The sequence below is a fragment of the Hyla sarda genome, chromosome 5, assembly GCF_029499605.1.
Source record: "Hyla sarda isolate aHylSar1 chromosome 5, aHylSar1.hap1, whole genome shotgun sequence".
In the NCBI taxonomy this organism is placed as follows: Eukaryota; Metazoa; Chordata; class Amphibia; order Anura; family Hylidae; genus Hyla; species Hyla sarda.
This window is the reverse complement of record NC_079193.1, coordinates 324,491,167-324,517,431: the sequence shown is the minus strand read 5'-3', so window position 1 is coordinate 324,517,431 and position 26,265 is coordinate 324,491,167. Positions and strand designations below refer to the sequence as shown.

The 26,265-nt window shown below is 42.7% G+C and overlaps 1 long non-coding RNA gene across 1 annotated transcript; it reads right to left on the bottom strand.

The window, feature by feature from the left end:
* Nucleotides 1–1,094: 1,094 nt before the first annotated feature.
* LOC130272732 (uncharacterized) lies at nt 1,095–26,265 on the bottom strand. The gene is made up of 3 exons (XR_008843707.1): nt 26,125–26,265; nt 1,362–1,488; nt 1,095–1,246 (listed from the first exon to the last, which is right to left on the bottom strand). It is a non-coding gene; the product is annotated as an uncharacterized LOC130272732 (long non-coding RNA).

Below are 26,265 nucleotides of genomic sequence, written 5' to 3'. Positions count from 1 at the left end.
GGAAGTGAGGTGATATAGGGAAGTGCACAGGTGTTAACACTAATTGGAACCACTGCGCCAATCAGCGGCGCAGTGGCCCTTTAAATCGCAAAGACCCGGCGCGCGCGCGCCCTAGGGAGCGGGGCCGCGCGCGCCGGGACAGGACTGACGGAGAGCGAGTCAGGTACGGGAGCCGGGGTGCGCATCGCGAGCGGGCGCTACCCGCATCGCGAATCGCATCCCGGCTGGAGGCGGTATCGCAGCGCCCCGGGTCAGTGGAACTGACCGGAGCGCTGCAGTGAGGAGAGTGTAGCGAGCGCTCCGGGGAGGAGCGGGGACCCGGAGCGCTCGGCGTAACACACGACATTATATGCACCTATCTCGACTGTTTAAAAATAAATACAAAATGTTCTTCTTTGTTTTAGATCAGCACGCAGACAATATTTGATATATTGTGTGCTTTCTATGTATTTGTACCTACCTTCAGTCAGACAGATCTGTGTCTTTACCTCTGACAGAACGTATCTGGGTTTTCTTTCTGTTCGTATTATATGTGAGGATTAAAAGCATTTACTGCCGCAGTCATCTGAATCATATTGTCTCCTATGAAACTGATCTTCAGATTTGCTTTAGAGCCCAAGTGTACTGAAGAACATTTAAGACTTTATATCCACTGTGTCTACGTGCTGTGAATATGTCAAAAAAGGTAGATATGTAACAGGCCTACTAAGATCTCTCAGCAGGGGCAAAAGACCAGGGGCTAGAGCCCACAGCTCAACCCCGCCCCTAACCACACCCTAAAACACGCCCCTAGACTGTGGCAGGGCCGGACTTGGACCAAAAACAGGTGTGGGCATTTTGGCAAAAGCAGCCCATTTTTTTTTGGCGGGGGTCTGACTGCTGGGACGCCAACCAATCACATCAATTCAAGTTGCTCTCCAGCTGTTGTGAAGCTACAACTCCCATCATGCCTGAAGAGCCTCAGGCATTATGGGAGTTGTAGTTTTGTAACAGCTGGAGACCCACAGATTGGAGAACATTGTCACCCATCATAACTGCAGAATTTACAAATGACTACAGCTCTGATAGGACAGTCTATAGAGTACACAATGATATCAGTGATCTTAGTGATGTCTGCTCTGTTGGCTTTCCTTTTCTTCTTCATCTGGTTCAGACACCAGGACTTCTTCCAGCTACATCTTGCACTCTGCAGAGTCTGACAGCCGGACGTCATTGGTTCCTTAATTTATCAGCGAATCCTCATCCTCTGTAGAAAGACAATAAGCATTATAATCCTTCCGGAAACTGTGCCACCGGCATATAGTCTCATGCCCCCTAAATATAACCTTGCCAGAAACTTTACCCCCTGCCACACACTGTACCTGTAATAATAAAACTGTCACACACTGTCTTCCTTCAGACCTCTCAGTCTTCCTCCTCCAGACTCCTCTGTCCTCCTTCTCCAGACTATGGGGCACAGAAATACCCCATATGTGGGCGTAAGATTCTCTGCGGACGCAAATCAAGGCTCAGGAGTGAGAGCGCACTATGTACATTTGAGGCCTAAATTGGTGATTTGCACAGGGGTGGCTGATTTTACAGCGGTTCTGACATAAATGCAAAACAATAAATACCCACTTGTGACCCCATTTTGGAAACTACACCCCTCTCGGAATGTAACAAGGGGTATAGTGAGCCTTCACACCCCACAGGTGTTTGACAAATTTTTGTCAAAGGTGTTTGACAAACATCATGCAAAACTACAACTCCCAGCATGCCTGAAAAGCAAACAGCTGTCTCCCCATGCTGGGAGTTGTAGTTGCGTACCTCCAGCTGTGGTATAACTACATCTCCCAGCATGCCCTTCGGTGATCAGTACATGCTGGGAGTTGTAGTTTTGCAACAGCTGGAGGCACACTGGTTGGAAAATACTGAGTTAGGTAACAGAACCTAACTGACAGTTTTCCAACCAGTGTCCCTCCAGCTGTTGCAGAAGTACCACTCCCAGCATGCACGGTCTGTCAGTACATGCTGGGAGTTGTAGTTTTGAAACAGCTGGAGGTTATTCTCCCCCATGTGAATGTACAGGGTACATTCACACGGGCGGGTTTACAGTGAGTTTCCTGCTTCAAGTTTGAGATGCGGCAAATTTTCCGCCACACCTCAAACTCCTAGCAGGAAACTCACCGTAAACCCCCGCCAGTGCGAATGTGCCCTAAAAACACTACACTACACTACACTTACACAAAATAAAGGGTAAAACACTACATATACACCCCCTTGCACTGTCCCCCCCCCCCAATAAAAATGAAGAATGTATCGTACGGCAGTGTTTCCAAAACGGAGCCTCCAGCTGTTGCAAAACCACAACTCCCAGCATTTCCAGAAAGCCACTGACTGTCCGGGCATGCTGGGAGTTTAGCAACAGCTGGAGGCACCCTGTTTGGGAATCACTGGCGTAGAATACCCCTATGTTCACCCCTATGCAATCCCTAATTTAGTCCTCAAATGCGCATGGCGCTCTCTCATTTTAGAGCCCTGTCGCATTTAATGGAAGCAGTTTAAGGGCCACATATGGGGTATTTCCGTACTCGGGAGCAATTGCACTACTAATTTTGGGGGCTTTTTCTCCTTTTACCCCTTATGAAAAGGAAAAGTTGGGGTCTACACCAGCCTGTTAGTGTAAAAAAACAAAAACTAACACAAAAAAACACTAACATGCTGGTGTTGCCCCACACTTTTAATTATCACAAGAGGCAAAAGGAAAAAAAGACCCCCAAAATTTGTAATGCAATTTCTCCTGAGTACGGAAATACCCCATATGTGGGCATAAAATGCCCTGCGGACGCACAACAAGGCTCAAGAATGAGAGCGCCATGAAAAGTCGTCTAACACCTGTGGGGTGTTAAGGCTCACTGTTCCCCTTTTTAAGTTCCTTGAGGGGTGTAGTTTCCAAAATACTATGCCATGTGTTTTTTTTTGTTTTTTTTGCTGTTCTGGCGACATGCCCCCCCAAAACCATTTCAGCAAAATTCACTCTCTAAAATCCCATTGTCGCTCCTTCCCTTCTGAGCCCTCTATTGCACCCACAGAGCACTTTACATCCAGATATGAGGTATTTCCTTACTCGAGAGAAATTGGGTTACACATTTTGTGGGGATTTCTCTCCTTTTACTCCTTGTAAAAATTCACAAAATGGCTCTACAAGAACATGCGAGCGTAAAAAATGAAGATTTTGAATTATTTCCTTCACTTTGCTGCTATTCCTCTGAAACACCTAAAGGGTTAACAAACTTTCTGAATGTCATTTTAAATACTTTGAGGGGTGCAGTTTTTATAATGGAGTAATTTATGGGGTATTTCTAACACAAAAGCCCCTCAAATCCACTTCAAAACTGAACTAGTCCCTGAAAAATTCCGATTTTGAAATTTTCGTGAAAAATGTGAAAATTGCTGCTATACTTTGAAGCCCTCTGATGTTTCCAAAAGTAAAAACATGTCAACTTTATGATGCAAACATAAAGTAGACATATTGTATATGTGAATCAAGATATAATTTATTTGGAATATCCATTTTCCTTACAAGCATGACATTTTTGGATTTTTCTCCAAGACAGGATGCAAGTAATGACGAAAAGTAGAATATGTCACGAAAAAACAATCTCGGAATCAGAATAAACGGTAAAAGCATCACAGAGTTATTAATGCTTAAAGTGAAAGTGGTCAGAATTCCAAAAAATGGCTCAGTCCTTAAGGGGTTAAATAACGAGGACAGATGTTAATGTGAATGAGCCCTTAGCCTTATGCCAGTTGTATCAAGTTGTTGTTTTTCAATGCAATTTTCTTTGTTGGGTAGGCAAACCACCTAAAGAGTGGAAAGGAGTTGTCCAAAACGTGTTTCTAAGGCCATGTTCACACGATGGAATTTGTGTGCGAAATTTCGCAGAAGAATTCCTCGCAGACATAACACAGCAGCAGAGTACCATTGACTTCAATGGGATTCTGCTGAACTGTTCACATAGCAGAATGTATAGCGCCAGATGTTTCTGCATGGATATTCCGATTCTGGCATCCTCAGAAAGAACAGACATGTCTATTGTTTCTGCAGATTCTGCAAGGAAATGCATAGCTGTCTATCACCCTAGGAAACACATTTGTTATTAACCCCAATGTTTGTGCACTGACGGGTGCTTTTTCATAGACTTTAAATGGGCACTGCCATTAAACATGATTTTTAATATTTGATTCCTTATGCCACATAAATAATTTTGTAATTGGCTTCCATTAAAAAAAAAAAAAAAAAAAAAAAAGTTTTATGTTAGTTTTTCTGCTATATACCAGGAGTCTCCCTTCTTGGCCATAACACATTCGGCCTGGTCAAAATCTCAGATTTTGGGCTCCTGCTTTTAATGGCAGGAGACCAAACTCAGGAAGTGTTTCTCTTTACTGAGCTTGATTGACAGCTGCACATAGCCTCACTGAAAGCGGCAAAGAGCCTCACTGAAAGCTGCATAGACTAAAAACTGCACAGACTGAAAGCTGCAAACAGCCTCACTGAAAGATACACACACTGAAAGCTGCTGCACAGAGCTTGAGGTCTTCTATTCATCACAGCACTGCAACATGAGGGCAGAAGTGGTTCCCAGCAGGCTTCAGTAATGTCATGCCTGCTGGGAAATGCCCACTTTCTTCTCCTGGGAGATTGCACTATATGAGCAAGAATAAAGGTAAGATACACAGCTTTTTAAAGCTCGGAATTTTTTAGAATAGTTTGTTAGTTTCGAAAAGTTTATTTGGTGACAGGTACTCTTTAATAGAACTCATTATTAGGTAAAAATATATATCCGTTTCTTATACCTATTTTACTACCTTTTTACTACTAATGTGTGAACGCAGCCTACTAGATTTTTGTTAAACTTCTCTTCTAGAAAAGCCTTTCTTCTTCTCACCATGTAACAGCTGCGATAATTTACTGAACCTTAATTTATCTGAACAGCTGCTTAAAAAGGAATAAAATGTCAGCAGCTGTCTCCATTGACAATAGCGTTCATGAGGGTTTCTACTGGTTGATGTCTACAGTTTCCATTGGCAAGAGTGGCAGTAAGTTAGTTTGAAAAACATGCAACTGTGCAAATAAAAGGACACAGACACAATGGGGGAGATTTATCAAAGGGTTTAGACTGATTTTGTCGCACAGAAAGTCGCAGTCTAAATATGTGCGACTTTTTTTGCGACTTTTGCTTTAGAGGATTTTTAGAACATGATGCATTCTAGTCTATTTTAGGCTTCTACTTGGTTTTTGGAAATCTGTCACTGTAGTTTTTGAGCCAAAGTCAGAAGTGGATCCATAAGGGAGGAGCAGTGTAAGTCCTTCCTTTATATGTCTTATTCCTTTTGAATACATTTCTATCTTTGGCTCAAAAACTGCAGTGGCAGATTTCCAAAAACTGCCAGAAAAAAAACCAAGTGGAAACTTAGCCTAAGACAGAAAAATGCATTCGTGCTGAATTTATCAATAGCGACTTTTCTGCAAAAAGTCACATTGGTCGAAAGTACGCTAAAATGTCAGACCATGCTGGAGCAGGTTTAAATACAGTCTAAAGCATAGATCCCGAAGTCTGTGCACAGAATTTATCAAGAGCCGTGCACCTTTTGATAAATTAAGCGCACAATAGACCAGCCTAACACTCTGTAGGTTGTTGTGGGAAATAGACAACTTTGATAAATCTCCCCCATAGGCTTTATATATCAGGATGTTTGGCTTTAAACCTTCTATACAAGCAATGATATTTTAAAGGATCAAAGTCATCGATCAAGTTTGTGATGGTTGTGAACACTGTGTAAGACAGTGTTTTCCAATCAGGGAGCCTCCGGCTGTTGCAAAACTACAACTCCCAGTATGCCCGGACAGCCTTCGGCTGTCTGGGCATGCTGGGAGTTGAAGTTTTGCAACAGCTGGAGGCACCCTGGTTGAGAAATAATGGTCTAAGACCATAACCAGGCACTAGTGCAGTGACATTTTTTTTTTTTTTTACTAGTGTTTTAGGAAAAATACCACAATGATAATGGCCACCATATCATATTCTATTTGCATAGCCAGTTGAACTTGCCCCAGGTCATAACAGCTGATCTCAGGAGTTTCAGTAGCCAAATCCGCTGATAACTAGTCCAACCGCATTTCAAAAAGAGGTTTTTTTTTTTGTATGAGACCGCCCATTAAAGGGGTGCCAGAAAGTTATACAGATTTGTAAATTACTTCTATTTAAAAATCTTACCCCTTCCAGTACTTATCAGCTGCTGTATGCTCCAGGGGAAGTTGTGTAGATCTTTCCAGACTGACCACAGCGCTCTCGGCTGACACCTCTGTCCAGGGGCGGACTGACCGGCCGATATGATTGGACGTCATCCGAGGGCACGGCCGGTTTAAGGGCCTGCAGCCAATACTGAGGATCCGGGACACTCATCCCAGATCCCCAGCAGAAAGTGCTGCCTTCTCCTGCATGCGCGATACACGCACATAGAGGAAAAGGTTTTCCCTCTGTCTGAGCCGCATCTACAGCTTACACAGAGGAGACGTGATCTCTTCCCCCACACAGCACGCAGTACAGGTGCCGATGACATCACTCACTGGCGCCTGTACTGTGGTGGGGAGAAGATACGGGCCCCTGCTGCTGAGGACACCTCTGCGTGGGACATCAGGTGAGCATAGTTTTTTTTCTTTACTCTGCATATACCTATGGGAAAGAGTTGGATGGGAAGGGGGGGCAGTGTAACTCTGCATATACCTATGGGAAAGAGGGGGGTGTAACTCTGAATATACCTATGGGAAAGAGGGAGGGGGTGTAACTCTGCATATACCTATGGGAATGAGGGGGGAGGGGGGGTAACTCTGCCTATACCTATGGGGAAAGGGGGGGCCCTGCCCATACCTATGGGGAAAAGGGGGTTTAACTCTGCCAATACCTATGAGGAATGGAGGGTTTAACTCTGCCTATACCTATGGGGAAAGGGGGTGGGGGGTGGGACTCTGCTGTCTATACCTAAGGAGAAAGGGGGGTTAACTCTGTTCCTATACCTATTGGGAAGGAGGTTTAACTCTGCTGCCTATACCTATGGGAAGGGGGGTTAAGTCTTCTGCCTATACCTATGGGGAAGGGTGGGGGGCTAACTCTGCTTCCTATACCTTTTGGGGAAGGGGGTTGACTCTGCTGCCTATACCTACAGGGAAGGGGAGGGGTTAACTCTGCTGTCTATACCTACAGGGAGGGGGGGGGGGGTAACTCTGCTGCCTATAACTACAGGGAAGGGGGGAGTACCTAACTTTATACCTGGATGCCTAACTACTTACCTACATACCAGGCTATCTAACTACCTACATACCCAGCTACCTAACTATGTACATAACTAGCCTTCATACATGGCTGCCTAACTACCTAGCTAGCCCCCTACCTACCTGTCTTGTCACCTACCTACATATCTGGCTTCCTGATCTACCTATCTAGTTACCTATTTACCTGGCTACCTACCTACCTGCCCTTTTACTGTGCAGGACACCAAGGAGGGCATTATTACAGTTTGTGGGCCTATAGATGGAAAGATTGTGTAGAGGAGGGGTGGGTACATGAAAAATGTAAAGTCTGACATGATTGTCCTGCAGATGTTAAGAGATCCACATGGTGTTCTTACCCGGACGGAGAAGAAAAGGAAAGAGAACCCGCTTATCAGAAAAGACGTAATTGTCAGTCCCAAAATGTAACTGTAATCCCTTATATGGTATACACATCCTGTGTACAGCTGTTATCTACTGCCGTATGGTCCTGTATATAATCACTTATATTGTATACAGATCCTGTATATTATACTGGTCTGTGTATAGTGGTATTATTCAGTACAGTATGGCAGTATTATCCAGTTATTGTGTGGTGGTATATATTTACTCCTTGTATACCAGTATTATTGGTCATGGAAATTTACCTATGTTAAAGTGTTTCTTACATATATAAATGTTAGTTTATTGTGTGTGGGATTTGTATGGAATAGGGGTGTGGCAGAAGATTGACGAGCTGCAGAGCCTAGCAGAGGCCCTTGCCTTTTTTTGGTCCGGGTGCCCCGAGTGTTGTCAGTCCACCCCCTGCCTCTGTCCGTGTCTCGAACTGTCCAGAGCAGGAGAGGATTGCTATGGGGATTTGCTCATAATCTGGACAGTTCCTGACACGGACAGAGGTGGCAGCAGAGAGACCTGTAGTCAGAGTGGAAAGAACTACACACCTATCTCTGCAGTATACAGCAGCTGATAAGAACTGGAAGGCTTAAAGAAGTAATTTACAAATCTGTTGAACTTTCTGTCACCAGTTGATTTGAAAACGTTTCTTTCCACTTCGGAGTACCTCTTTAATGCATTCTGTAATGTTCAACAAAGAGAACTTAAAGGACATGTCCGGTGCTCACTTTTCTTATTGTATCCATTCCGCGCTGCAAAAAAAATAGAAAATAAGCTTTCTCTTGCCTGCCTACGCTCCCCCGGTGCTCCAGTACAGGTGTTCGGTCCCCGGGCTGTATTCTTCTTACTTCCTGTTAGCCCGGAACGTCACATGGAGCTTCAGCCTATCACTGGCCGAGGCGGGACATCGCTGCGGCCGGTGATAGGCTGAAGCTCCGTGTGACGTGCCGGGCTAACAGGAAATAAGAAGAATACAGCCCGGGGACCGAACACCTGTACTGGAGCACCGGGGGAGCGTAGGCAGGCAAGAGAAAGTTTGTTTTCTTTTATTTTGCAGCCTGGAGCGGATACAATAAGATACGGATACAATAATAAGAAGTGAGACCTGGACATGTCCTGTAAATAATAATGTAGTGTCCCACAAATTGAAGTTGGCGCAACATAGGAGTGTGGACTGAACACTTCAGATCATAAATGACTTAATAATGTTTAACTGGGTTTTTATTATACTTTATTCTCATGTACCACGTTTTATATAATTGCACCAATATTCAGGGGATGTGGCTATAGGGCCAGCAGAGTGGGTGAGAGTCTATGGACAGGTTGTCTAGAGAGAGTTTAGGGACAGTTTGTCTAGTGAGAGTTTAGGGACAATTTGTCTAGTGAGGGTTTAGGGACAGTTTGTCTAGTGAGATTTTAGGGACAGGTTGTCTAGTTAGCATTTTTGGATAGGTTGTGGAGTAAGAATTTAGGGACAGGTTGTCTAATATGAGTTTAGCGACATGTCTAGTGAGAGTTCAGGGACAGGTTGTCTAGTGAGAGTTAAAGGACAGGTTGTCTAGTGAGAGTTTAGGGACAGGTTGTCTAGTGAGAGTTCAGGGACAGGTTGTCTAGGGAAAGTTAAGGGACAGGTTGTCTAGTAGGAGTTTGTCTAGTAACAGTTTAGGGACAGGTTGTCTAGTTAGAGTTTAGGGATAGGTTGTGCAGTAAGAGTTTAGGGACAGGTTGTTTAGTGAGAGTTTAGGGACAGGTTGTCTAATAAGAGTTGAGAGATAGGTTGTCTAGTGAGAGTTCAGGGACAGGTTGTCTAGTGGATGTTAAGGGACGGGTTGTCTAATAAGAGGTTAGAGATAGGTTGACTAGTGAGAGTTCAGGGAGAGGTTGTCTAGTGGGGGTTAAGGGACTGGTTGTCTAGTCGGAGTTTAGGGACGGGTTGTCAAGTGAAAGTTAAGGGACAGGTTGTCTAGTCAAAGTTAAGGGACAGGTTGTCTAGTAGGAGTTTAGGGACAGGTTGTCTAGTAACAGTTCAGGGACAGGTTGTCTAGTGCAGTGTTTCCCCTCAGTCCTCAAGGCACACCAACATTCTGTTTTTTTTTCAGTTACTCCATTGGAATAGAACAGGGAAAAATTAAAATCCTGGACTGTTGGTGTGCCTTGAGGACTGGGTTGGGAAACACTGGTCTAGTGGGTGTTAAGGGACGGGTTGTCTAATAGGAGGTTAGAGATAGGTTGTCTAGTGAGAGTTCAGGAACAGGTTGTCTAGTGGGGGTTAAGGGACAGGTTGTCTAGTCGGAGTTTAGGGACGGGTTGTCTAGTGAAAGTTAAGGGACAGGTTGTCTAGTGAAAGTTAAGGGACAGGTTGTCTAGTAGGAGTTTAGGGACAGGTTGTCTAGTAACAGTTTAGGGACAGGTTTTTTAGGGACAGTTTAGGGACAGGTTGTCTAATAAGAGTTTAGAAATAGGTTGTCTAGTTAGAGTTCAGGGACAGGTTGTCTAGTGAGAGTTTAGGGGCAGGTTGTCTGGCACTTCTGTAGAGTACCTAGAAAGAGGAGTGCTGTGTTCAAGAGGGTAGAGGGACAGCTCCACATGAATCAGAATCGCTCTATGCCAACAAATCCCTAGACAGCATTCTAAACATAAGACCAGATACACTAGTGAGTAAGACTGCCCAAGCAGGTAAATGGGGAGGAGTACAGACTTATAACATCTGCCAGAAGAAGCCATCAGCCACTGCACTGTTATGCTGTTGTAAAAGACTGTGCCTCTATGTATTCAGATGTTGTAACCATCAAACATCTAGTAAATCTAGTAAAACTGATAAGTCCCCATTCGCTGGACTTTATTAAAAACCTGGGCCACCCAGATAAACCACCTGTTGGAAGACAGTATAGCAAGGTAAGTGTCATTTTACATTTCTGTCCAAGGCAGTGACACCAACAAGGTCGAGGCCGACTTACTACCGACGCCCCCCCAACCTATGCTCATCCAATCCCCCGTGCTTCATGGTATTATAACACTTTATTATTGTTATTATTATCATGGCATTTATTTAAGGAACACAGATTTGACACAATTTGGGCGCAAAACCCCAGAAAAAAGAGTCGGGATCACGTTAGTAAATAAACCCCAATGAGGTGGATTTGAGTTGAGGAAAACCCTACAGATCAAAGCAAAATGTAGGGAAAAGTGCAAAATGTAGGGAAACCTTAGTAAATACTGCGGAAAATAATTGTAGGGAATTAAAACCCACAAAGAAACCTACACAACACTCTTAGTAAATCAGGGTCATTGTGTATACCCCTTTGGTAGGTTTTGTGCATTTTTTCATTTTTTTTGAAAAATTAGGAACCCTTTTCACCATCTTGACAATAAATAATTGATACTATTATCACAGCAATGTATTTTATATAAAAGTATAGATTATATGGACGATTAATGCCACTTACACATTAGCCATACTATTCGAGGCTGAGATATGAATATCACACTATAATTTATGATTTCTTGGTGTTTGTATTTTACTATTTGCTATTCTCTTTTTTCCATCTTTTTTCTTGAACTGATTTATTGAGTTCCATTTAGAAGAAACTAATCACAGTGTCATTGTTTTATGGTCTATTTCATTGTGAAGGTCGGGATACAAAACGATACAGTGAGAACAATAGCGATAATGATATAATACACTAGTGTAGCAAGTGAAGCAGCAAATGATATTGATTTATGGAAAACAGAACACACAGCAAGTTACCAGAATGAATCGTTTATACAAAGTAGATGCGGTATTCTGCTTGTATAACAGAACTCAATTACAATTAGACCTATTGGAGTCCAGCTACAAGAGAAAGGGTTTGTTCACACATGTGTTTTCCTGACAGAAGGATACTGTTGTCAATGGAAAAGATTAGTTCCTTGTAAAGCAAACATTGACTTATATACAAACCTAATCTGAAAATAATTAAATTATCCTATTGCTTTCGATATTATTCTTCTGCACCATGCAAACGGCAGAATTTCCATGGCGGAATTTTCAGATTCTGACCTTAGTCTGCACAGAAATGCACTGCTTTCTTTAGAGATGGCGCATTTGGGAGCGGTCCTAGCTGCCTGTGGAATGTCCACCCGGAAATTTTCCATCATGTAACTATACCCTAAAAAGGCCTTTAAAGAGGTCTTCTTGAGAGCAGATTTCAGTAACCACTTTTTTTTGTCAACATTGGAAATCTTTGTCATCTTTGCATTCATGGAAATCCATCATCTTCAAGGAAAATTTGGATTTTGGTTTGGTTTACTGACTTCTGAAATGACTTTAAAGAGAATCTGACAGCTAAATCACCTGCTGCGTTATGCTTGTAAACAGCTTTATTCCTAATGTGCCCCAGTGTGCAATTGGAAGCGGGGAGGCGGCTGGCTGAGCTCTCCTTATTCCTCCATTTTCCCAACTCTGCTCTGTGTGCGCTCACCCATTCCCCTCATTAGCATAATAATGAAGGGGCGGGGCCAAGAAATTGGGAAATATGGAAGAGACAGGGGAGCTCAGCCAGCCGGCTCCCGCCTCCAGTGTGCGCTGAGGCACATTAGGAATAAAGCTATTTACAAGCATAAGGCAGCAAATAAACCTATGGATTTCAGTGAGTAACCCTTTATTTTACAGCTGTTCACCTGCACTATAGTAGACTATACTGGTTTAGAGCGGGTGAACTAGCTGTCAGGTTCTCTTTAAAAAATGAAGTAGAACTTTATATGCTGTACTTCTAATACAAGTTCTAATTGCAGATCTATGATAAAATATGCGAAAGTAAAATCCACACTGCATTTAGAGCAGACCTTTTTCTCGCCGCATTTAATTACCATAATATGTACTGAAAACATAATTCCCATAATTCCCTTTTAATCATTAACTTCATCTCCAAAGAACATTTGATGTAGAAAGGTGTGCGGTTCCCTGTGAATATGATAGTACCTGCACAGTGATTTTCCTATATTGTATGCTAATATTCCTCTGTAATATAAAAGGTATGAAGTACTATACTATCAAGTTATAGAAGGTGACTTTGAAGCTAGATTAGAGACATTTGTCATATTTCAATAAAACAATGCTCTCTGTGTTCAGTGTTATGGGGAATTATAGAAGCAATATGCTTTCATGAAGTTATTTGCTGTCATATTTAATGTAAGATTGTTTAAACCTATTATATCAATAAACCATTTAAAAAATGTTCTATTAACAACAGCGTTATTTTTTCATTGATATGTAAGTGTAGAAATAAACCAACTGCACCAGCCAATTGTTCAAGCGGTCAGTGGTATATACAGAAAAGTAGAGAAGCCATCACACAGATCAGACTGGTATCCTGGCTTCCTCCACAGCTTCCCCCTAAAACCCTTACCATGACACTGGACCTTATCCACCCCCCCCCCCCTCCTTTGTAAAAGCAGACCTTTGGACAGTAAGTTATGGAAGGCCACTCATCTGTGGCCATTGCAGGGTAAATGCTTGGCCACAAAAGCTTTTGTTTGGCACAGTCGTCTGCCAGAGGTGCTAGAACTTGCACAAATGACAATAAGCTTATACAGGTAAGGTCACATTCAATTAAATTGTCAGCTGACCCGCCAACTTTGGTGGTACCTGCCAATTCTCAAAAGTATATAGAGTCCTCCAAGATGTTGAGGATGAGAAGGTTTGAGCATTTGAATTTCTACTGCCTGACATTATTGTTATTGATAAGCCACCAAAGTTGAAGATATAAAGCAACCTATATAGCAGTTGCGGTGTGGAATGGTTTGTCTCTAATGAGTCAACCTCTTTAATTATTTTTTGCCATTGGATAAACCATGAACCATAGATGTTTCTATTTCTATTCCAGGCATACCTGTTCTTTTTTAAATCTTTGGTGGCCCAGTACAGGAGTTGCTCTCCTGTACCCTTTCTGTCCTGTGTGGCAGTCTCTATTGCAGTGTCCCTTGAATCCACCTTCATTATGTGTACCTTAACCCCTTAAGGACCGGGGTTTTTTCCGTTATTGCATTTTCGTTTTTTGCTCCTTGCCTTTAAAAAATCATAACTCTTTCAATTTTGCACCTAAAAATCCATATGATGGCTTATTTTTTGCGCCACCAATTCTACTTTGTAATGACGTCAGTCATTTTGCCCAAACATCAACTGTGAAACGGAAAAAAAAATCATTGTGAGACAAAATTGAAAAAAAAACGTTGTTTTGGGGGCTTCCGTTTCTACGTAGTACATTTTTCGGTAAAAATGACACATGATATTTATTCTGTAGGTTCATACGGTTAAAATGATATCCTACTTATATAGGTTTGGTTTTATCATACTTCTGGAAAAAATCATAACTTCATGCAGGAAAATTAATATGTTTAAAGTTGTCATTTCTGACACCTATAACTTTTTTATTTTTCCGCGTATGGGGAGGTATGAGGGCTAATTTTTTGCGCCGTGATCTTAAGTTTTTAACGGTACCATTTTTGCATTGATAGGACTTATTGATCGCTTTTTATACATTTTTTTCATGATATAAAAAGTGACCAAAAATGCACTATTTTGTACTTTGGAATTTTTTTTGCGCGCACGCCATTGACCGAGCGGTTTAATTAACAATATATTTTTATAATTCGGACATTTCCGCATGCGCCGATACCATATATGTTTAAACAAACAACAAAAAACGTGGTCTCAAATGGCTGAAAGTGCTCAACCCCATATGCGGTTGTGCATTTATACTGGGGGAGCAGATCCTGCCCTTGTAGTCCGTTGCTAGGGGTGATCCCCAGCATAAAAATGCATACAATGGAGGATGCCTGCAGCGGACTACAAGTGCCACAATAGAATCCTACACCAGATAAACGGTGTGGATATGTAACAATTAGAATACAATACAAGAATATGGGTGCACTACTGTGGTAGATGTAAACAATACATTGGCTATCCCTCAACACTGATGTTAAAATTGAGACATTCGCCAGTGTATCCTTATATGAAGGACACACCAGAGCCCGCACACCAACGCCAAGGTTTCTCAAATTGGTGCGAGACCTAACGCTAGTCCTACCTGTGCTTGATAAACAGAACAGGGGCCAGTGGGCAATTACGGCAGCATTCGGCTGACTCACAACTTCCTTCCAGATACCCTCCAGTGTTACTACGCACACATGCAATGGGAGGAGGGAGGCAAGCTGCAAGCCCCACCTGAGTTGGCTATTATGGGTGCCTGGCCTCACAGGTGCTACCTTAATGCTGCCTGGTAGATATTCAAGGCGCATTAATGTTGGAGTTTACACACCTCCAAATTTAAAATTTAAACAAACAACAAAAAACGTGGTCTCAAATGGCTGGAAGTGCTCAACCCCATATGCGGTTGTGCATTTATACTGGGGGAGCAGATCCTGCCCTTGTAGTCCGTTGCTACATCAGTGTTGAGGGATAGCCAATGTATTGTTTACATCTACCACAGTAGTGCACCCATATTCTTGTATTGTATTCTAATTGTTACATATCCACACCGTTTATCTGGTGTAGGATTCTATTGTGGCACTTGTAGTCCGCTGCAGGCATCCTCCATTGTATGCATTTTTATGCTGGGGATCGCCCCTAGCAACGGACTACAAGGGCAGGATCTGCTCCCCCAGTATAAATGCACAACCGCATATGGGGTTGAGCACTTCCAGCCATTTGAGACCACGTTTTTTTGTTGTTTGTTTAAATTTTAAATTTGGAGGTGTGTAAACTCCAACATTAATGCGCCTTGAATATCTACCAGGCAGCATTAAGGTAGCACCTGTGAGGCCAGGCACCCACAATAGCCAACTCAGGTGGGGCTTGCAGCTTGCCTCCCTCCTCCCATTGCATGTGTGCGTAGTAACACTGGAGGATATCTGGAAGGAAGTTGTGAGTCAGCCGAATGCTGCCGTAATTGCCCACTGGCCCCTGTTCTGTTTATCAAGCACAGGTAGGACTAGCGTTAGGTCTCGCACCAATTTGAGAAACCTTGGCGTTGGTGTGCGGGCTCTGGTGTGTCCTTCATATAAGGATACACTGGCGAATGTCTCAATTTTAACATCAGTGTTGAGGGATAGCCAATGTATTGTTTACATCTACCACAGTAGTGCACCCATATTCTTGTATTGTAACCATATATGTTTATTTTTATTTTTATTTACACTGTGTTTTTTTTTTATGGGAAAAGGGGGGTGATTCAAACTTTTAATAGGGAAGGGGTTAAATGATCTTTATTCACTTTTTTTTTTCACTTTTTTTTTCAGTGTTATAGGTCCCATAGGGACCTATAACACTGCACACACTGATCTTTCACATTGATCACTGGTTTCTCATAAGAAACCAGGGATCGTTGATTCTGCCACTTGACTGCTCATGCCTGGATCTCAGGCACTGAGCAGTCATTCGGCGATCGGACAGCGAGGAGGCAGGTAGGGGCCCTCCAGCTGTCCTGTCAGCTGTTCGGGATGCCGCGATTTTGCTGCGGCTATACCAAACAGCCCACTGAGCTAACCGGCACACTTTCACTTTAGACACGATGTTCAACTTTGAGTGCCGTGTCTAAAGGGTTAATAGCGCACGGCACTGCGATAAATGCTGCGCGCTATTAGCCATTATAGATTGGGAGCGGACACATGACGTTCCAGTACGTCATGTGTCCTTAAGGGGTTAAATGGTTAACAGTGTCCTATGTTCTCTATTGAATTGCCTTTCTAATGTTCATATGCCTTTAAATGTTGTTACCAAGTCATGTGACCAGGGAAGGTGTCAGTGACCAGGTGACTTGTGTTGTGACCTATAGGACCCCTCCAAATTGCTCCCTTATAAACCAAGAGAGGAGCTAGTTCAGGCAGAGCAGTTCTATGCATTCTGAGGAGCAGTACAGTTAAGACCTGAGAGGGTCTGGTGTCCTAAGGGAGACCTAGGCCTAACCACGCAGCCAAGTGCCCCTTCAGGTAAACGTCAAAGCCTGGTAAGCAACCAGAGAAGTCTAGTGAAGTCTAGTCAGTCATAATCAAGTTAATCAAGTCTGCTAAAGTCAGCATGGGTCTGCATAATTCAGCCCAAATCCACCGCAAGTCCAAGCGAGTCTGCAAGTCTCCTAAGTCACTGGTCATCTCCTTGGGCCTAACTGAGCTGTAAAGACTATTCCATCTGTCTAAACAAAAACTTACATGAATAAGGCTACAAATACACATATGTATCAAAGAAAAAAAGAAAGGCAAAGATAACTCAGCAAAGTCAACAAAGTCAACCTTCACAGATCCGAGCCTTATGTCTTCGTCCACACCCGGACGAAGCGGGGCGAAACGCGTTGGAGTGTGAGGTGGGGGAACACCAGAGTAGGTCACGCTACCGATATTGGTCTGTATTATTGCCTACCTGATGCTTTTACATTGGCTTATGTTGGTGCAACATGTGCTTGTAACATTTATGTTGACATATTCATATCATTTACCAATCGCATAGACATAGGCGTGCACAGCCTATTGCATTAGGGTGTGCACCCTAAAGCACAAACTCACGCCGCGCGCGTGCGTATATATATATATATATATATATATATATACACATACACACATACACACACAAAAATACACTCTTGCTTGCATGCACACATACATAAACAGACCTGCACTCATATAGGTGCAGTATAAGTCCCTGCCCATAAGGTTGTCAGTATAGTTCCCCCACATTAGGTTGGCAGTATAGTTCCCCCACATTAGGTTGGCAGTACAGTTCCCCCACATTAGGTTGGCAGTACAGTTCCCCCCACATTAGGTGCAGTACAGTTCCCCCACATTAGGTGGCACCTAATGTGGGAGAACTGTACTGCACGTAATGTGGGGGAACTGTACTGCACTTACACATTAGGTACAGTCAACAGTGGGGATCAAAAGTTTGGGCACCCCAGGTAAATATTTGTATTAATGTGCATAAAGAAGCCAAGGAAAGATGGAAAAATCTCCAAAAGGCATCAAATTACAGATTAGACATTCTTATAATGTGTCAACAAAAGTCAGATTTTATTTCCATATAACAGAAAACAAAAAAATGACATCTGCAAGTTTGGGCACCCTGCAGAATTTATAGCATGCACTGCCCTGTTTGCAAAGCTGAGACCTGCCAGTGTCATGGATTGTTCTCAATCATCATCTGGGAAGACCAGGTGATGTCAATCTCAAAGGTTTTAAATGCCCAGACAGAATGTAATTAATAAATGGCAGTCATCAGGAACAGTGGAAGTTAAAGCAAGATCTGGAAGACCAAGAAAAATATCAGACAGAACAGCTCGCAGGAGAAAAACAATTCAAAACCCACGTTTGACTGCACAATCCCTCCAGAAAGAGGGAGGAAGGCGCCTCATGTGCGGGATCAGTAGATCTTGCAGGTGGGGGTAGGGGACGGTAATTCCCAAGCCGCTTACCAAAGTTGGTTGTGCGCCCACACACAACAAGGTTAAGAGCAGAAAAGATATGGAAGAAGGTCCACTGCAGCCCTCCTGGGTAAGAATAAAATCAAAACCGAATGACCAGGGAGTCAGGAGTTTGTCTGGCGCAGAGAGGAACCATCAGGCAGCCAAGTAAAATCAATGGATTTATTAGATGCAACGCGTTTCGCTGCGCATGCGCAGCTTCATCAGGCATCAAAAGATCTGGCAGACACTGGAGTTGTGGTACACTATTCTCCCCCTTTGGCTCCGCCTTCACATAGCCACACCCATTTTGCTTGGGGCCCCCAAATTCCTTCAAACGGCCCAGCTTTGAACAAATACATTGATGTGGTATCAGATGTACGAAGGTACTCAACCCCTGAATGCAGATGGGCATAGATACTGGGGGGCAGAGCCTGCACTTGTGGTCCATTGCTATGGGCAATCACCAGCATAAAATGCATACAATGGAGGATGCCTGCAAACGACCACAAGTACCACAATGGCATCCTACACCAGACACTGCACAAACAATACAATACAATGCAATACAAAAACAAAAAATCAATTCCCCAGGTATGAAAGACCTAGAGACCATTGATGAGATAACCGAGGATCATGATATAACCACCAAATCACATAGTAATGATATAGATTTATCTCTATCAACTATTCTTGATCCCCTAGTCCAACCAAATGATAACATTCAAGATATACCCTTATCTCCCAACATTGTTGTGATGAGAAAAAGCACAATAGACAACCCAAGGGAAGAAGAAACAAAAAGAATCACTGAGCAATCAATACAGATAGAATATGACGTACACTTAGAAAACAGGTTCTCACCATTACAAACCCCGGAAGGAAGACAGACAATAGAAAGAAATTTAGATAAGAGGAGTAACACGGATTCAGGTAACAAACAAAGAAGAATAAACACAGAAAGGTAAATAATGATAGCGACCAGCAACAATAACAGAAAATCTACAATCTTAGCAACTATCAGCTCACAAAAAAATAAGAAAATGTAATACAAAAAGGCCTAAAATTTGCTCCATCGTGTTCCATAAATACATTTGAAACCTTCATAGACCTAAAGAAATTCATGAGAAACTTAACTCTGAATAAAATACTTCATAAAAAAAAGATAAAACATGCAAACTCTCCCCCCCCCCCCCCCCCCCCATCGAATATCAAGAATACTCAGAATCCATGCATGCATTTGAAAGCAACGTTACACAGGTACTCCCCTGGATTTTTTTTTTAAATAAACTAGTGTCAGAAAGTTAAACAGATTTGCAAATTACTTCTATTAAAAAATCTTAATCCTTCCAGTACTTATCAGCTGTTGTATGCTCCACAGGAAGTTCTTTTTTTTTAATATACTTTCTGTCTGACCACAGTGCTCTCTGCTGACACCTCTGTCCATTTTAGGAACTGTCCGGAATAGGTTTGCAATGGGGATTTTCTCCTACTCTGGAGAGTTCTGGACAATAGAATATAAAATAAAAACTCACATAAATTGTACTACAAGTGGAGTAATTTATGCTATCTTTTGTTCCTGCGAGAGAATATATGTGGGCCGTACCAAAAGAACTTTGAAAGTCCGATTGGGAGAACATATAAATAATATACAAAAAGGATATGAAGGCCACCCACTATCCACTCATTATAAATAAAAACATTCCCAAAACCCCAGGAAGGCAATTTTTTGGTATAGAGAAAATTAACCCACACTGGTGGGGAGGGAACTTCATATGCTAAATGTCCAAGGCTGAATCCAAATGGATCTTCATCTTAAACACAATGGTTCCACATGGACTTAATGCAGAGTTCGAGATTTTTGGCTTTGTATATTAGTCTGCCTCATACACACTGATTCAGACATACAGAAATACCAATTGAAACATTCATCTGTTACATGCAAAAATCTTTATTGCACCCAATTGGATACAGTATATGCCCCAACGGAAGCACCTCTAAGGAGAATACCACTAGTCAGTGAGGAAAGGAGAATGGCGTATGAGTCCATATAAGGTAACTAAGAGGACCCAGTTCACATCCCTGATGAAGAAGACCGCGTTCGATTGCTTTTTGGTCCTCTCTGACCCCTATAGTGACGTCACTGCATACTGCTGTGAGACACCACCGGCCGGGGCGCACTCCCGTGATTACACATTCTCCACTTTCTCACAGATCTTTCCCTGGTACTGGAAACGCAACCGGACCGCAGGACAACTGTCGTGAGCTGGGGTGTTGCAATAGTGTAGCAGGGTCCGGTTGTATTAACCCTGTGGGGTAACCCCTAATTATTTGTGATGCCAGGATGTGGTTATTCAGGTGTGGTAACCACCGTCAACCAACCCAAAACGGTTTTCAATAAAGGAATGTCCACAGCAGGAATTATGCAAGAACTGTAACTTTTAATTGTAATTCTTAAGAAACAGTCTTTACAGCTATACAGTTTCTCTAGAGGCAACCGGGACACCGGATACCTCGCAGGCTTGCTGGGACTTGTAGTATTGAGAATATCTATGTAGGCCACTGTGCTATTAATATTATTCTTGAGTTGAGTAGTAGTCACTAGAATTGTAGATAGAACTTGATAACTCACGTTTTGAAGTGGCTGCAGGATCTTTAGGCTTTGGCCTAGATGAGATTAATTTGCAGCATACAAGACTTGTGCTTTCTTATGAATCCAGGAATCAAGAGAGCGAGTTTAGAGACTACAGCCCCTTATATACTAAGGGGGCTGGACTAAAGTCCATTGGTTGCAAAGCCTGTGGTTCCTGTGCCCATGGCACATGACAGTGGTTCACATGACGAACACTTCTGTACACATTTGTACAAACTTTATACATATTGACAATGCATACAGAATATATACAATGCATTTATATGTGACAATAGAAGGTGAGCAAAGGGGTGAACCCTGCAGGAGAGCCCTATGGACTGCAGGGACTCTTCCTGAGGGGACTCAGGGAGGGTACAGGACCATGTCCTGTACCGGGATACCACACAATGTAATTACAACTCACGGGAAACCTTAAGATTACTACAGATACCGCACGCATTGCTGGAAAACTTGTGATTCGCATCTGTATACTTTGAACTTACAGCGCAACTCTTTTACAAACACTGTATGTCACTGCCCACTGAATTGAAAACGGCTCCTAGCACCAGTGTTACGGTATACAGAGCTTCGGATATAACGTATAAAGGAGGACAATTTTGTACAACTTGGGACTAAACCTCCTGTTATTTAATTAAAAGGCAGGTACGCTATAGGAAAAGTATACACTTAGTTTTCAGATACCAAAAAAAAAGGGGGGGGGGGGGGAACAAACAAAAGTTTGTAAGACGTAGGTGCTATTTAGATATATCATATACCATAATGGCCCCCTATGTAACTTGTGCTTCGTGACCTCCTATATATAATATGCACACAAAAGAAAAAACTGGAGTCACTTGTTGTTTTATAAGAAATAGTACACTATTTTATCAATCATAACATATAATCACATTTAGAATAGGAGAATGTCCACCCAGGGGGAATAAGAATCAAACAAGGGTGTCACTCAGGTATCCTACAAAAAGGGCCTAGTGCATGGCATGTAACAAGAGTAACATGCAGCATATACATAGCAGCAAACAATTGTAAACAAGATTATAGTGCAAATAGTGCAAAAAGACATGATCACAAGCATATACTTAGCCATACATAGTAGATAAGCAGGCACAGGATAATAGAGCGACACCACCCCAATGCGGCATTTCGGCAAACCATTGTCGACAAAAGTTTGCAGAAACGCGTCGTTGGTGTGGTGTCGCTCTAGTATCCTGTGCCTGCTTATCTACTATGTATGGCTAAGTATATGCTTGTGATCATGTCTTTTTGCACTATTTGCACTATAATCTTGTTTACATAGTTTGCTGCTATCTATATGCTCCACTTAAGCCTTGTTACATGCCATGCACTAGGCACTTTTTGTAGGATACCTGAGTGACACCCTTGTTTGATTCTTATTCCCCCCCTGGGTGGACATTCTCCTATTTTAAATGTGATTATATGTTATGATTGATAAAATAGTGTACTATTTCTTAAAAAACAAGTGACTCCAGTTTTTTCTTTTGTGTGCACATAGGAAAAGTATGGCTATAGTGTATGGTAAGGTGAATATGTGTTTAGAATAACCCAATTAATAATACCCATACCTATAATATTAGCCTATATACTTTTTATTTATATGACTGTTCTTTTCATTTAGATCCTCTGAGGCATCTTCAGTCTTTTATGCACCTTATCTCTATCCTGCCTTTATTACGCTTCACTATGCACCTTATGTACCAGCTATGCACCTTCTCTTAATAGAATATTTTATGATATATTGCCACTTATCTTTTATAGAGTCTGTATATTTTTTTACAGATAGGTCCACTTTATCTTTATTGCTTGGATCAACGTGAAAAGGCTGTCCAATTATTGCAGTACAGTGATCCCTCAACTTACAATAGTTTCAACATACAATGGTCTTTTCTGGACCATTGTAAGTTGAAACCAGACTCAACATACAATGTTATGGACAATCCAGATCTGTGAAACCTGTCAATGAACTGACCAATCAGAATGGGCATTCACTGGTAAAACTCCTGTATTACTGAAGTGTATGCACTGACTGGTGTCTGGTAGTGCCCCCTACAGTACAGGGTGGTACTACATGTTCTGTACTACTCTTTGGACCAGGGTTAGCTGCTCCTTTGGACACCAGGTGAGGGCGGCTCCATGTTACTTTTTTTTTATGACATTGCGTGCATTGTACAGGACCCCAAAGAAGCTCCTGTCCTCTACATAGACCAGTGCTTCCCAAGCAGGGTGCCCATAGCTGTTGCAAAACTACAACTCCCAGCATGCCCGGACAGCCTTTGGCTGTCCGGGCATTCTGGGAGTTGTAGTTTTGCAACAGCTGGAGGCTCCCTGCTTGGGAAACACTGACATAGACAGTGATTTACAGCTCCTAGCGGATCTTTCTTACTTTTATATGTAAGGACTTGCTATATCTTTATTAGTTATCTACTTATTTTTCTTTAATTCTCACTTTTTCTTATTTTTTGGATGACATTTTGGTGCCTTTAGAACCAATTACCAGGTTTCCATAGAGTTCTGGTCTCAACATACAATGGTTTCAACATACAAGGGTCATCCCAGAACCAAATAATATTGTAATTTGAGGGACCACTGTATACAGGGCCGCCATCAGGGGGGTACAGCCAGTACTCCAGTAAGGGGCCCCATCTCCCAGCTGGAGGCCCAGGAAGAAGTTCCTGTATAGGGGAATGTGTATCATGTGAAGGTAACCTATACTACATACTCACACACAAATTACTATGTCTGTGTTTTCCAAACAGTGTGCCTCCAGCTGTTACAAAACTACAACTCCCAGTATGCCCAGAAAGCCAACAGCTGCCTGGGCATGCTGGGAGTTGTTGTTTTGCAACAGCTGGAGATACATTGTTTGGAAAACACTGCACTATATAATTCCCACACACTGCATTTAACACACCCACCACATTTATTGATTTAAGAATCAATAAATAAATGTCCAAACTATTCCAATATAACGTTAATTATCCCACACGGTCAATGGCATAATTGTTAAAAAATTTCATATACCATAAAAAATAAATAAAAAAAGAGATCGAAAAGTCGCATCAAAACAAAAATTATACCAGTAAAAACTACAGATCAAAGCGCAAAAGATGAGCCCTCACACATCCCAGTATAGGGAAAATGCTAAAGTTATAGGGGTCAGAAGAGGATGATTTTAAGTATACTACTTTTTGTATAAACAGAAGCCCCCAAAAGTTGCAAAATGGAGTTTTTTTTACTGTGTATTTCATGGTAGCATGATTGATGCCATTACAATGTAAAATTGGTGGCACAAAAAGCAACAAGCCTCATATGGGTTTGAAAGTTGAAAATGAAAAGTATTATGGCTGTAATACACAAGTGGTATAAATCTCATGGTCGCAGCCGTCACAATCATGACTGAGCCCCCTGTGACCGGCCACCACTGCTGCCACAATATCTGGCTGATCGGCCGGCGACTGTAACTGTAAGGGTAAAACTCCAAAACAAAGGGGTTGATATATCAAAACCTGTGCAGAGGAAAAGTTGCTGAGTTGCCCATAGCAACCAATCAGATCTCTTCTTTCATTTTGCAGAGGCCTTGTTAAAATGAAAGAAGCGATCTGATTGGTTGCTATGGGCAACTGGTCAAATTTTCCTCTGCACAAGTTTAGATAAATCTCCCCCAAAGTACCTACACAAAACAAAAAAAGTGTCCACATATCGCTAGAAGTTTATTTTGTTAACACCAACCAAATTAAAAACATGTATATGAGGCATCAGGAGAAAACCACAAGTCAGCACAGAGGCGACAACACACATGAAATTCAGAGATAATGGGGGAGATTTATCAAATCCTGTGCAGAGGGAAAGTGGAGCAGTTGCCCATAGCAACCAGACTGTTCCTTTTTTTTTTTTTTTTTAAAGGCATCTGAAAAATTAAAGAAGCGATCTACAACTGCTCCACTTTCCCTCTGCACAGGATCTGATAATTCTTCCTCATTATCTCTGAATAAAGTGGCAGGGAGGGGGATCAGTCGGGGGGAATAAAGTGGCAGGGGGGGGATCGGGGGGGGGGGGGGGAATAAAGTGGCAGGGGGGATCGGGGGGGGGGTAATAAAGTGGCGGGGGGGATCGGGGGGGGAATAAAGTGGCAGGGGGATCGGGGGGGAATAAAGTGGCAGGGGGGATAAAGTGGCAGGGGGGATCGAGGGGGAATAAAGTGGCAGGGGGATGGGGGGGGAATAAAGTGGCAGGGGGGATCGGGGGGGGGGGGAATAAAGTGGCAGGGGGATCGGGGGGGGAATAAAGTGGCAGGGGGGGATAAAGTGGCAGGGGGGATCGGGGGGGGGAATAAAGTGGCAGGGGGGGATAAAGTGGCAGGGGGATCAGAGGGGGGATAAAGTGGCAGGGGGGATCAGAGGGTGGGGATAAAGTGGCAGGGGGTGGGATCAGAGGGGGGGAATAAAGTGGCAGAGGGGATCAGAGAGTGGAAATAAAGTGGCATAGGGAGGATCAGGGGGGTGGCAAATGATATAGCACAGTGGGGAGTGGTTGAAATGGCACAGGAGGTTGATCAAGTGGGAGAATGCATGGGGGTAGCAGCCCAATTTGTAATGCTGATACTGGTATCATGTTATACGTCGTAGGACATGCAACGCGATATGTGCAATTGGCGGTACTGTGAGGGGTGTCCAGGGGGCCCAGGCCTGAGCTGTGTAAGGGGCCCCAAAATTTCTGACGGCAGCCCTGACTGTATATATTATACTGTGTTGCCTTGTTCTTCATTTTCAGATTCCTTACATTTTGAAACTTCATCCCCCTGAACGTGCAAGTTCCAATGACATTTGAGAAGGGGAAGCGCTCGTGTCCTTTCGCAGAAGCTTTATTTTACAGTATCAGTATTAATCCTTTAGGAATATAGTTTTACAAGAAAGCTATCGCACCTGGTCACTGGATTTAGTTACCATCATTTCTGTTTGTTACCTGCTATTTTACATGGTTTTTGACATATACATAGTACATTGTGCTTTAGTCACTCCCTATCCACAAAGCTACTTGCCACCTAATCCGTGTTCAGTCTTGAAAGCGAAGATCCACCTCAAGCGATTGTTGGTCTATTTTGTTGTATCTTTTATTTTGTCATAACTTTGCAGACACTTTATTTTACAGTATCAGTCGGCCCTTTAGAAATATAATGCGCTGGAAAACTATTGCACCTGGTCCCTGGATTTAGTTTCATTCCCTTTTAACCTCTGAAGCCTTTCAGTTGTGCTCAGTTACTTTAAAGCATTTGCCGTCCTATCAATTTACTGAAGTGACAAAATTCACCCAACCTTAGCGGATACACATACCTTGCCAGCTGAGGAGCTGTGACATAGTGTCACTTCGAAACAGGCTCAGGCGTCTGTCAGTGTCTGATATGTTGCCAAACGCTGTGTAAGTGTTGAGATTAAGTCTTAACCTGAGCGTGGCACCAGCCAAGCAGAGGTGAG